This window comes from Petaurus breviceps, unplaced genomic scaffold, assembly GCF_028583685.1.
Source record: "Petaurus breviceps papuanus isolate PSGF00001 unplaced genomic scaffold, PetGlider_PUasm1.0 126, whole genome shotgun sequence".
NCBI lineage: Eukaryota > Metazoa > Chordata > Mammalia > Diprotodontia > Petauridae > Petaurus > Petaurus breviceps.
In genome coordinates this window covers 76,295,398-76,309,137 of record NW_027185655.1, presented here as the reverse complement: position 1 = coordinate 76,309,137, position 13,740 = coordinate 76,295,398, and the positions used below count along the sequence as shown (strand labels likewise).

The window sequence follows — 13,740 nt, the reverse complement described above, 5'->3', positions numbered from 1 at the left end:
TAGTAGCTTGATAAATTCATCAGAAACTGAAAATCTGTGGTAAGTGCCTTTAGGTACAATAAATGTCGGTTTTAGCAATTGAACCTGAAAAGATCCAAGAACAACCCAAAAAATATTAAGTACCTACTGTGTGCAGAGCATTGTGTTAAGTGCTAAGAGAAGGAAGGAGGAGGTGGGGGGGAGGGAGAGAGAGAGAAGAGAGAGGGAGAGAGAATGAGAGAGAGGGGGAGAGAGAGGGGGGGAGAGAGAGAGAGAGAGAGAGAGAGAGAGAGAGAGAGAGAGAGAGAGACAAGAGAGAGAGGGAGGGAGAGAGGGAGAGAGAGAAAGAGAGAAGGAGGGAGGGAGAGAGGGAGAAGAAAGGATAGAAAGGAAAGAGGAAAGAAAGAAAAAGAAAGGAAAGAAGGAAAAGAAGGGAGGGAGAGAAGGAGGGAGGAATTAAGAAATATTCATTAGAATGGATCTCAACATGTTAGAAGTTACTAGGAAAAAAACAAAGGAAGTACATTGTACAGGAAAATTATTGCTACCTGTAAACTAACCTTCCTACTCTCCATTCTTCAAAGTACCAAACATAGTGTATATTTCATTAATATTAAATTAATTCAGCTTTGAGACTGAGGCACTTTTTTTTTTTGCTTGTGATTAAGGGGAATTTCAGAAAGTCCCCTGAGAAAATTAGAGAACCAGAAAGCTATGATTGAGAATCACTACAATAAACACTGCTTCCTCTTTGCTTAATTTGTAGAAACAAGGAATGAGAGGGGGAAGGGGTAAAGCTACCCTGGGTAGGAGTTTGAGTGACTCACCCACCCCCCACCATAAGATCATAGATTTAGAGCTGGAACAAACATTAGATTTCATCTAAGACAGTCTATCACTTATTTTACAGACAAGAAAACTGAAATAGAGAGGTCCCAGTCAATCCAACACTTGAGCAGAGAAGTGTTAAGAAAAAAACACTCAGCATACATGTAGAAAGGAGAAATTCAAAGCTAAGTGGAAGCAACAGAAGTGAATGAATCTAGGCACAAAGATTCACAGTACCACTACCTTATATCATAGGTATAAATTGGTGATTTAAGGTTTTTAAAAAATTCTTACTCAAAATATATGTCTAGTATATTGGCAGCTGAAATCCACTTGGGACTGCTATTTAAGCAGCTGCTAATGCAGTGTCTGTCCTAGTCTTAGAAAACTTGGCAGATCTGACTGGGATGATCTTCATGCAGTTGGTAAATGCTTGAGGGATGAGGTGCATGGAAGGGCTGGGGTAAGGGGTGGGGAAAGACACAAGCACCAGAATAAATCTATATGGCAAACATGTGTCAAAACCTGAATTTTTAGATGAAATTGCTGAGAGGTTCTTTTAGACTCAAAATTTTGTGATCCTTTGTATGATAGTTTGTTGATACATAGATTTTGCTTAAATTCAAAACTTCATTTCAAAAACGTTTTTTAAAAATGTGGTTTGATCTCAGAAAGAGGCAAGGTGATGTAATAGTAAGAAAGTTGGCATTGGGATCAGAAAGATCTCACCTGGTTCAAGTCCCATCTCTATTACCTAGTGATTATGTTAGCCTGGGCAAGTTATTTATCCCCACAGTGCTCTAGACAACTGGAGCTAAGATTTTAAGTTACCAAGGTGTCAAATTACAGTGGTAGTCAGAATGTCCTCATCTGGGAGTCCACCTTTATCTGTGACATCACAGATCCAGCCCCTACCCTTTTAAAAATATTGGCACAGTTTTTGTTCTCATTATATATCTCTGATTAGCTATGGAAAGGCACTGTCTGAAACTGAAATAGTTATCTTTACTTACTGATATGATTGGATAATTTTTTAATCACCAAATGGTATTTTAAAAGAGAAGAAAAAGAAACCCAAGTTGACAAAAACCACCTAAGCACCAAGGTTGCTGAGATATTTCTCAGTTACCTTTTTATGTACCCGTGATTAATGGTAACCATCTCTAGGATGAGGATGGGGGAGGAAAGAAAAAAAAAAGAAATTTACATAATACCTTTATTATGTATTTAAAAGGAATAGCACATTGTGCATAATAAATTTGCAGTTTCATGTACAATCATCTTTTTATTACTATGTTAGGAAAACGCTTGTTTTATTCCATAAACTAAAATTAATTAATTAATTTTAAAATATCCTGATTAGCAAAGGCTCCAAAAACAGCTATTTCTATTTGAGGTTGTAAAATCACCATTAGTAATTATTTCCAATTAAAAGGGGGAAAAGACAAAGCATCTTTACAAGGATCTAATTTCCCAAAGAGTTATTTACATCCCCTGATGATCTGAAGTCAAGGACTTAATTCCAATCACTATTCTGTCACTGAACCCCTTCTTTGATTTAGGACAAGTCATTGAATCTCTAGATATTTCAATATTGAAGATCTAGTTACTAGAATGATTGAAAGAATGTTATAAAGTTCTTTGTATTAAACTGCTTGTTAAAATTATTCTGTCCACATAGAGAAATAGAATAAATGAGGCTTAGAAAACAGAAATAATTTCTTTTCCAAGGTGTATAATCAAGGAAAAATAATGATTCAATAGAGGTTGGACATATCTTTTTGTGATATTAGAATTTTCTGAAATGAATTATTTTAAATCATTGAGTATTAATTGGGATAGAAAATGTTTTTATTATGCATAAATTATTTGGTAACAAAAGTGCTATCCACTCACCATCAAAAAATTGAAATTGCCCTGGGAAAATTTTTGTAATTGAGAAGGTACACCATAGTAGCATAGATTCAGAGCTATGAGGAAACTCAGAGACCTTTGTCTTACAGAGAAAAGAACCAAGGCCTCAAAAAGTCATGACTTGCCCAAATTTGAATAGAAAGGAATAGATATGCTACCAAGAAAGATTTTAATTAAGAAGAAATTCCTGGGAATAAAGTATTTGTAATGATTTATTGATGATCAGCTTCCTCCCCTTTCTCCCTCCCTGACACTACAATAGAACCTTCTAGGGAAATTCAAGTCCTCAGGTGAATAGCATAAAGATGTATCTCTACAGCTAAGAAGTGTGTACAGTTAAGCAAAACAAATCAACACAATGGCTATGGCTGACAAACTGAATACCAATCATTCATCATTAAGAGGTGGGAGGAAGTTTCACCATCAATCCTCTGTAGTCACAATTGGCCAATGCTTTGGGAAACAGAAGTATTAATGAACAAATAGGTTATCTATACAAGTGTCATGATCTAGCTTCAGAAAAGTACTAAAATGAAATCATAAATTCCAAAGTTCTTGTCTTTACTCTGACACTGACTCTTTCGACCTTAACAAGTTGTCGCCTCTCAATGCCTCAGGTGTTTTTTGTAAAGCCCTGTAGGATGCCCATATGAATTAATTGCAGTATCATGTGGCACCTACACTCTAGGAATTCATTTTGTTAGTGGGAGGTTTTGTTCTGCCAGATGTGCCATGTTAATTCACAAGGAAATTATGAGTAATAGCTCATAAACAGTCTAAATGAATCAACAACTGTAAGACACCTGTTATGAACAGTCTACTTTGTCTCCTCATTTAGATTATAAGCCTTTTTTATGCCAGGAATCATGTTTTCTTCTTATTTTGAAGGCCATCAGCACTTAGAAAAGCGATGAGGGTAGGTTATATAAATTTGGAATAGACTAACTAATGCAAAATTGTAAGATTGTAGTGAAACAATAAAATAGGTTCAAAAATAGTTCTGATACTTTAAATTATTGACAAAATAATCTCTACCAACCCACATGCCTCCCAGATTTTTCTCCCAAATTGCAGTAGGACACTAGATCCACTCAATTGGAGCCTTTCTTTTGCTAGTTACTACTTAGGCAACAGACTATAGTTCTGTTGTTGGCACTCCTATGGCTAAGCAATGCCGGTGGGTATCATTGAAAGGCTTAGAGGGCAAGCTTCTTAAACAACACAGGGTAGAAGGAATGAAGGGAGAGGGAGTGAAGAAAGAGGTGAGGTGGATGGTTCAGAATGGTAGTGTCATTCAAAATTATTTTAGGTGCCAACCAGTTGACATTTATTAAATGCCTATTCTCTGCCAGACGCTGTGCTAAGCACTGGTGATACAAAGAAAGGTTAAAAGACAGTCCCTGTTTTCAAGAAGCTCACAACCTAATGGAGAAGATAACATGTAAATTGTAGACCATTAAGCTATATGCAGAATAAATGTGAAATAATCAATATAGGGAAGGTAAAATTAAGGAGAATTGGCAAAGGCTTTCTGTAAAAGACTGGATTTTATCTGGGACTTGAAGGAACCCAGGAGACAGAAATGAGAGCTGAGAGCATTCCATGTATGAGGGACAGCCAACAAATATTCCAAAGATTTGGAAGCTAGAGTATTTTGTTTTAGGAACAGCAAGGAAGCCAGTGTCACTAGACACAGAGTTCATTATAAGGTATAAGTTGTATGAAACCTGGAAAGAAATAGGGCAGGGTCAGGTTATAAAGGACAAAAAAAAAAACTTTATCATGTCATTTCATGAGAATATATGAAAGGGCCAATATTATGAAAAGACAACTTCAATTGTCAATCACTTAAGCTTCATTTATCATGCTATGAATACCTCTTTGAAAATGTTAATGCTAGCCTATTTTTCCCCAAAGCAGTTTAACTTTGTGAGGTGGCTATTCATCTAAGAGAATGTCTTTGTTGTTTAAGGCAACTTTAAAAAAATCGTCTGATTTTTCTTCTAAAGTACATTTACTAACATTCCTCTCCCCCCCCCCAGCACAGCCCCTTTTCATATTATGGATTCTGGGTGGGAGGTAGGAGAGGGTCTTATTTTTTTGTTTATTTTCACAGATAGCCTCAGTTACTTCCCTAGTTCCTTACTTTTGCCTTTGTGGTCACCAACTGAGCTAATAATTTCTGTTATCTTCCCATGACAAAGCATCACAGAAAACATGTTTCCATATTTTTCCCTAGAGGTAGATTATTGATAAAGATCTTTCAAATTTGGATGTGTAGAGAAAATGATACAAAATTTTTATTATTATTATTATTATTTGCTTTTTGGAGGGGGAAGGCAGGGTAATTGGGGTTAAGTGACTTGCCCAAGATCACACAGCTAGTGTTAAGTGTCTGAGGTCAAATTTGAACTCAGGTCCTCCTGACTCCAGGGCCAGTGCCCTATTCACTGGCCACCTAGCCGCCCTAGAGAATTATTTTTTGATAAAGAAATACTAGGTGGATTTTTATTTACTTTTTAATTAATAAGCATGTATTTGATCTTCATCCTACCTTTCCCCTCCCCACCCCCAATTGAGATAGAAAAAAATAGTAAAAAACCAAAATCCTTATGACAGATATGCATAGTCAAAACAAATTGGCCTTCTCCAAAAATATGTCTTAATTCTATATTTCTGAGCCTGTTGCCTCCATGTCAAGAGGTAAATAGCATTCTTCATGATGGGTTTTCTGGAATTGTGTTTGGTCTTTGTATCGATCAGAATTCTTCAGTTTTTCAGAACTTTTTTTTCCTTTCACAGTTCTTATGTTATGATATGGATTGTTCTACTTCTGCTCAATTCACTCTTCATCAATTCATACAGATCTTCCCAAGTTTCTCTAAAACTGTCCCTTTCCTTATCATTTCTTACAACACAGTAGGATGCCATTACATTCTTATACCATAGGATCAACCATTCCTCAGTTGATAAGTAGATGGAATTAAATAGAAAAATAAGTTGAATTTATTATAATCCATGGCTGTTCATTTGAACTTAAGATTTTTTTTGAGAATAGTATTAAAGTGTCTAAAATTATTCAGCATTTAAAATTGGTATAGTTCTGTATTTCAGAAACATGGAAGAGTTAACAGCTCACTATCAAGCAAAATGAATGCAATGTAACTGAACTCAAGATGTGATTTTTTTAATGGTAAACATATAATTCCTTATTATGGTTTCACCAAAGATTACAGTCTTCATAGAGTCTAAGGAACTCTATTGATATGTGACTCCACCTACAATTTCATGAATTGACACTGCAAATAACAGATTGATTTTTTTTTTAAGTAATAAGATCGGAGCTAGAAGGAACCTTTGAAGTCATATAAGCCATTTCTTCTATAGAGGAGAAAACTGAAGCCTAGAGTGATTACTGAATTGTACAAAGTCACACATTATTGAGAATGATAAGAATTCCAGACTAAGTTGTGGAACTTAAATTTTAATGTTCTTTTCATTGCCTATTTCCAAACCTGATTTTAGTATGCTATTTGCCAGTCACCATCACACAATAATGGTTTCAATTTGGGGGCATGTGGGATAGATAGTAGGAAGAGTGCTGAATATGAAGTCAGTCACTAAACAGTTATATTGTCTCTGAAAACTTGTCACACGTGAAACCTCGTGAGAATGGGCAAGTCATCTTACTTCCCTGGGCCTCAGCTTCCTCATCTGTAAAATAAGGGGGGCGGGGATGACTACATGGATTCTGATGCTATGGAAACTTAGTATACTACTTATGGAAAGTGAACAATGCTATTTCATCACTTTCCCAGAAAGAGTCAGATAGAAAAACAAATTCCTATTTTGAACTCTGCCTCTTAAGGAATTTTTGTGGTATCAGCATCTGATTCAATCAATTCCCACAAAGTTGGATTTAGAAAAGGAAGTTCTGCCATTGGGAGCAAGCTAGACATTTTTGAAAGTTGATTTAATTCTTAGGTTGAATGGGTACCTTTGGTAGAACAGAATACTTTAAGGTTAAGTCAGCAGTATGTTTGGGAGATGAGAAAATCAATCCTTGCTGAATAGTTTGATAAAGAATACTATTGACCTAGAATTGTTGATGAAGTTTCTATAACATACCTTATTTCCTCCATCTCTGCCTTAACATATACCAGCATATACATACAGAACTAGAATCTCAGTTACTAAATCGAAATTAATTACTTAAAAGCCCCATTTTTGTTTTTCACTCTGTTCTTGAATTGAGTATTTCTCAAATTGAAGAATTTCCCTTAGTGTTCGTAGGTAATTGACATTTCAGGTCAGAGCACAGTATCTATTCTTTTTAAATTTTCTTCCAGAGCTTTATTTTGAAGGTCCTTTACTTATTTACTATCAGGAAGACTGTTCTGTTCCTTTGTTTACTGGTTCTTGATCTTTCTTTACATTCCATTACTTAAGATGTTCAGGTTACAAGTTTCCCAGCACATAGTTTTATGTCTTCTCAGACTCCAGTAACATTTATGAGTACAAAAAGTTCCATTTCTCTTCTCCTCTCTCAGTGTCTCTCATTTTTTCTCCCTCTCTCTCTGTGTCTCTGTCTGTCTGTCTCTCTTTCTGTCTCTCTCCCTCTCCCTACTTTGAATAAAATTGTGTACAAGTCAAAGAGGTATCCTGACCAATGGGATTCAGTTATTTTTTTTCTTTTGAAAATATGGATTGTACTTGGAAGTTGTTCCTTTCTCTCTTCTCTGAGCAAGCAGTACTAAAGATCAAATAAATCAAATAATGTCCTTATTTTAATCACTTTATAAGATCCCACTTCCAAATTTTGTAAAGTATCCCACATTGAGGCAAAATAATTTCAACAGTGATGTTCTCAAAATAATTTATTACATATGTAACACTATACAGTTCCAGGGTTTAATGCTTGTTGTTTATTTGTTTTAAGAAAAAACTACATTCAAAAAATGAATTGAACAAAAGTCATTCTTCAGAGGTGTGCTTTGTCTTTAGAAACATTTTTCTTTTTGTAAAACATAGATTCTCCTCTTTATAATAAACTTAATCATCAAGAAACACAAATATTTCAATGTAAAAAGGACAAAAAAAAGGGCAGCTAGGTGGCGCAGTGAGTAAAAGCGCCAGCTCTGGAGTCAGGAGGACCCTAGTTTGGTTCCGGCCTCAGACACTTAACACCCACACACACACACAAAAACTAGCCGTGTAACCTTGGGCAAGTTACTTAATCTCAATTGCCCTCCAAAAGGCAAAAAAAAAAAAAAAGGACAAAAAAGAGTATCATATAATACCTAGAAACATTTTGTTTCAAGGCTAAACTCTCAGCAGTTAAGAATTGTAGGGCTCTTTTGTCCTGTTACAGTTTGCCTTAATAAATCTGATTTTATAAATGTTTATTTCCAATGCTGATGTTTTTCCCCTCTAGCTTGATGTGTGGTACCAACCAGCTGCAAGTCTATCAAGGCCTTCTTTTGTATAATTAGTATCATTTGGTTTTAATCTTTGACCACCTTTCACCCTTTCTTGCTACCCACATTAGAAAGCAATCCATAAAGGGGTGGCTAGGTGGCACAGTGAATAGGGCACCAGCCCTGGAGTCAGGAGGACCTTAGTTCAAATCTGGCCTCAGACACTTGACACAATTACAAGCCATGTGACTTTGGGCAAGTCACTTAACCCCAATTGCCCTGCAAAAAGCAAAAGAAAGAAAGAAAGCAATCCATAGAGAATAATGGGCAAAAAAGGCTTAGCATGTATTACTCTAGAAAATGCATATTAGATACTAATTTATAACATTTGTATCATTTCCTCGTTAAAACAATAATTTTAAGCTCTGAAGAGCTATAAATATGGAAATCATAAGTATAGAAGCCAGCTTTGGAGGGGGGATGGAGGGGACTTTCAAATGGGAATGGATTTTTTAGCTAGAGATAGGGAAGCAAAATCTATGCTCCAAAACTCCAGGACGTTATCAGTGCAGAGGAAATCCTGTAAGTCTCTCTATTAACAGCATACACAATGCTTTTGTGAAGACCCATGCTTAGTCTTGTTCTGTTTGACATTTTTATCAATGGCTTGGAAAAAGACATAGGTGGCACGCTTCCCAAATTTGCAAATGATTCAAAGCTGTGAGGGATAGCTAACATGCTGGATGGCAGTCAGGATTGAAAAAGATCTTGACAATCTGGAACACTGGACTAAACTGAATGATGAAATTAAAGAAGAATCAATGTAAAGTTTGGGTTCAAAAATCATCTGCCCCAGTACAAGATTGAGGAGCAATCTGAAAAAGATCTAAGAGTTTTGTTGGACCATAAGCTCTACACAACTCAACAGTGTGTTAGAACAGCAACAAAAGATACAGGTATAGCATCTAGGAAGGGGGATTTGATAGATACCTAGTTGTGGACACCGAGGTGGTGCAGTAGACAAGAATGTCAGGCCTGGAGTCAGAAAGACTCATCTTCCTGAGGTCAAATGTGGCCTCGGACACTTACTTCCTGTGTGACCCTGGGCAAGTCACTTAAGCCTGTTTGCCTCAGTTTCCTCTTCTGTAAAATGAGCTGGAGAAGGAAATGGCAAACCACTCTATTGACCAAGAAAACCCCAAGTGGGGTCATGAATGGTCAGACACAACTGAAACAACTAAACAACAACAACAGATATTCAGTTAGATAATATCTGCACCATTGTGTTTAAGTCTGGGTCCCACATTTTAGAAAGGGCACCGATAATCTGGAGAGTATCCAGAGAAGGGCAGCCAGAATGGCAGAAGATTTTGAGCTCATGCCATATGGGGATTGGCTGAAAGAAGTGGGAAAGTTTCTCCTAGAAAAGAAAAGACTCATAAACATGATGGTTATCTTCAAGTATCTGAAAGGCTGTGGTGTGGAAGAAAGATTATCATACTTGTTCTGTCTGGTCTCAAGGAAGGGTCAATGCATAGAAGCTGCAAAAAAGCAAGTTTCTGGCAATGAGAGCTATTCTGACTGCCTCGGGAAGTAGTGGAATCCCTGTCATTTGAGAGCTTCAAGCAAAAGCAGGATGACAATTTTGCCAGGGAAGTCATAGCAGGGATGTTTGGGCACAGGATGAACTAGATTGTCTCTGAGCTCCCATCTGACCGACAGTCTGTTAAGTCAGCAAGCATTTATTATGCATCTGTTATGTGCCAGGCATTGTGCTAAGCACTAAAGGTAAAAAGAAAGGCAAAAACAAAACAAAAAACTGTGCCTGCTTTTAGAAAGCTCCTAATGAGTCTGTGACCATGTGTTAAAGTTTTCACTACTTTCCTATTCTCTCCTCCTAAGACCAACTTTTGGATTTATCTCTTCAGAACCACTTGCAGGCCATTTTAGCTAGTTTGTTAGGGTAGAATGACTAGAACCTGTCCCCAATAAGGGCAGACAGATCTTTGGGGCAGTTAGATGATGCAGTGGAGGCCTGCCAGGACTGGAGTCAGGAGGACCTGAGTTCACATTTGGCATCTAACATTTACTAAATGTGACCCTGGACAAGTCACTTAACCCTGTTTGCCTCAGTTTCCTCATCTGTCAAGTGAGCTGGAGAAGGAAATGGCAAACTACTCCAGTATCTTTGCCAAGAAAACCCCAAGTGGAATCATGAAGAGTTGAATATGAATAAAATGAATGAAAGACAGCTTTTTAGTCAGTCACCATACTAATCTAACAAAACCCAGGCAAACTGCCTCCAAGCTAAGATTACATCTTTTCTTTGGGACTACCTTCAGTTATGGATTACTATCCAAAGTAGAGTTAGACACTCCCAAGATCCTCTCTTCTGGATGCAAATTAGTTGAGCCCAAACAAAAGGAAAGCTAAGGAAGTGAGTTCATCTTTTTCACCAGATCTATCAGTTACAATGTCCCCACACTCACCCTTTTATCCTCCCTGCTATACTGTAACGTTCATGAGGGCAAGAGCCATATCTACACTATTTTCGCCAATGAGTGTTTTTGATTGTTATTTCATAGAATGAAAATTCTCTTTAATGATTTACATTAGTTCTTTGAATACCCCTGAATCTGAGTTCTTTTAAATGGAAACCACTAAAATTTACTATCTAAAAGTCATATGGTCATGTGAACACTTTCATTCTCAGAGGCCATAGGCAAGACATTTCTTTATTGAAAAGCGATTTTACATGGGCTCTAAGATTCCCTTAAAAGTATTATTGCATGGTATATCTATGGGAAGACCTGTAAAACCAGTGTAACCAGTTCTGACCTAGCCTGCAAAAACTCAAACTTTGGGCAACATGAACAAATTTCATATTGCAGAATTCAAATTTTTGTTATCACAACTGAAAAAATGATTGAAAAAGAAGTCATTTTCAGTCTTGTCTGACTCTTTGTGACTCCATTTGGGGTTTTCTTGGCAGACTAGTTTGCCATTTCCTTCTCCAGTTCATTTTACAGATGAAGAAACTGAGGCAAACAGGGTTAAGTGACTTGCCCAGAGTCACACAGCTATAAGTATCTGAGATCATATTTGAACCCAATTCTTCCTGACTTTAGGCCCAGTGCTCTATCTGCTTTACCAACTAGCTGTCCTAATTCAAATTACCTTTTACCTATTTGTATTGCTAGGGGGCGGGGAGATTGGACTGAGATCTGTGATACTTGGCTGAAAGAAGAATGGGTAGAACTTATTTTTTCCATCATAGGAAGTCATTATTGTATGTTTTGAGATCTGTTAGTGGTAGTCCCCATTTACTCCCATATGTTTTAAAATATTTCATTAATGTATTTTATGATAATCATTTCCTAATGATCCCTACTCCATAGTACCTCCTTTAAAACAACAAAAAAAATAATGAAAATGTTTTCAATATAATGACCTTAACTATTGGTATGTAACACATGGCCATCATCTACTACCTCTTTGTTAAGAAGCAGAAGAACCATTTTTCTTTTTCTTAGTTCTTGGAATTCATGTGTATCACTTCTCTATTTGTTATAACTTCATTTGATTCTGTAAAATAATCAATTGGGTTTTTGATTGCTACTGCATGAAATCTATAATTTAGCTTGGGAAGTATCTCTTTTTAAAAACTTACTTGCTCAACCTAATTATGAACATGAGATGCCCTTCCATTTATCAAAATCATTTTGAAATTGGTTTTGTATGGGTCTCTTGAATGTTTCAATAAGTTATGCCCAAATTGCCATTCTTCTGACATTTTTTTTCCTTGATTCTTGATGGTGCTACATAGAAATGTATGTTATTTAGTGGGTTTATCTTATTTTTCATTACTATATTTAAGCTATTTATTATCACTGAAACATCTCACAAAAAACTGATTGCCACTTAGGAAAAAGGTCATTCATTTGATTCATTCTGTGTCTCCTAAAGGAAGGTAGGCTAATGCAGTGGAGGTTTGGGACTGCATCTTTCCCTGTGGGTGCTCTCTTAGGTGATCTAGGCAACCACCAAACCCTCATTACATTAGTAAATCACAAAATCATTGAACATTAGAGCTGAGAAACCTAAGAGCTGGCCCCAAACATTCATGTTACACGTAAGAAAACTGAGATCCATAGAGATTAAGTAATTTGCCCAACATCACACATTGAGTTAATGACAGTCCCAGGTCTCCTGACTCCTAGGGCCAGTGTTCTCTCAACTACCCTTGTCTCCCAGAGATGAATGTAATTTCTTTGCTGCCAAATACCAACACTTTCAGTGGCTAGATAGCTTTTAGTCAGTATGCTATTTTTCCGAGTGATCCTAGACCATCTGTTGGTAGGTGCCATTATCCACTTTGTGGGCAAGATTTTCTATCTAACTAGATATTCAATTAGTTATTCAACTTCGATTTGTATTCATTTCAATGGCAATTTTTAAAATTTTACAGATGTGGTCTTATTTTAGTGGTGGTGGTGATGGCCATCAGCTGATAAGGGTTTATATGTTAACTTGATTTGGGGGAAACACTATGAAGGTACAATAAACTAAAAGTAACCTCTTTCCTCCTAAAACTCAGGGAGATTCACTAAAGCCAGTGACTTGGGCTCCAGATGGTTTATGACTGAAGAAGTAAGTGAATAGGATTCTAAAATACATTCCTGAGACATTGCAAGGTGACTGTGACACACTCTTTACCCTAAGGGGTTCTGAATTCAGGTATTCTATGACATGATTAACCCAGTAAATTCGTAGTTGGATGACAGTATTTTATTTTCTCACTTAAAAAAATAAGCAGTTCACATTTCCTTATTGTGTTGTGACTTGTCCCGATATAACATTATTACACACCATAGATGTAGATTTTATCGCACCCTTGAAAGCCTAATCAATTGAAAGGTTACCCCCCCCCAAAAAAAAAGCAAAATATTTAACTGCTGCTGTTTCAGGGCTTACATTCATTCGAATAAATTCGAATAGTTTCCTTTCCCCTGGATAGAGGACTGCTGCCTGGTTTACCACTGATTTTTTTTTCAGGCTGTAATGGAAACAGACCAAAAACGACCCTTGGAAAAAAAAAAGGGGGGGGGGGGTGGGAACGGGTGAGTGAAGAAAAGAATTCGCTGCGATGCAGCCAAGAGCTCTATTTGTACAGGGGGGAATGGGATAAGTTCAAAAACCTAACATTTTTTGAAAATCTTTGCAGTTCTGGAAAACTTATTTAAACGCTGTTTGACTAGGTAGCCTCAGAAAGGGGTCCTGGAGATTGGGGGGGGGGGGAGGGGAGGGTGGTGATGCAGACCTAGTTAAGTGGGCAGGACAAGCCCTCCACAAAACTGACAGTCCCTTGGCTGGGGGTGGGGGAAGGAGGGAGGAGGAGGCGGAGAAGGCGACTAAGGGAACAAGAAACGCCTTTTCTCCTCCGACTGGGAGCTGGGAGAGAGGGAGGGAGGACTTTTATTCTGAAGGCCCGGAGAGACAGTAGCTTTTAATGAAGAATCACTGAGTCATGAAGTTGGTGTTCTCTCCTTTGACTAATCTGTATATATTATTGAGTACCTGCTAGGCTTCGAGGCAGTCTCCC

General features: G+C 37.2%; 1 protein-coding gene across 6 annotated transcripts in view; it reads left to right on the top strand.

Moving 5' to 3' along the window:
• The window catches only part of PALLD (palladin, cytoskeletal associated protein), a 543,092-nt gene that overhangs the window by 402,600 nt on the left and 126,752 nt on the right, over positions 1-13,740 (top strand). The gene's annotated exons all lie outside the window — the stretch shown is intronic.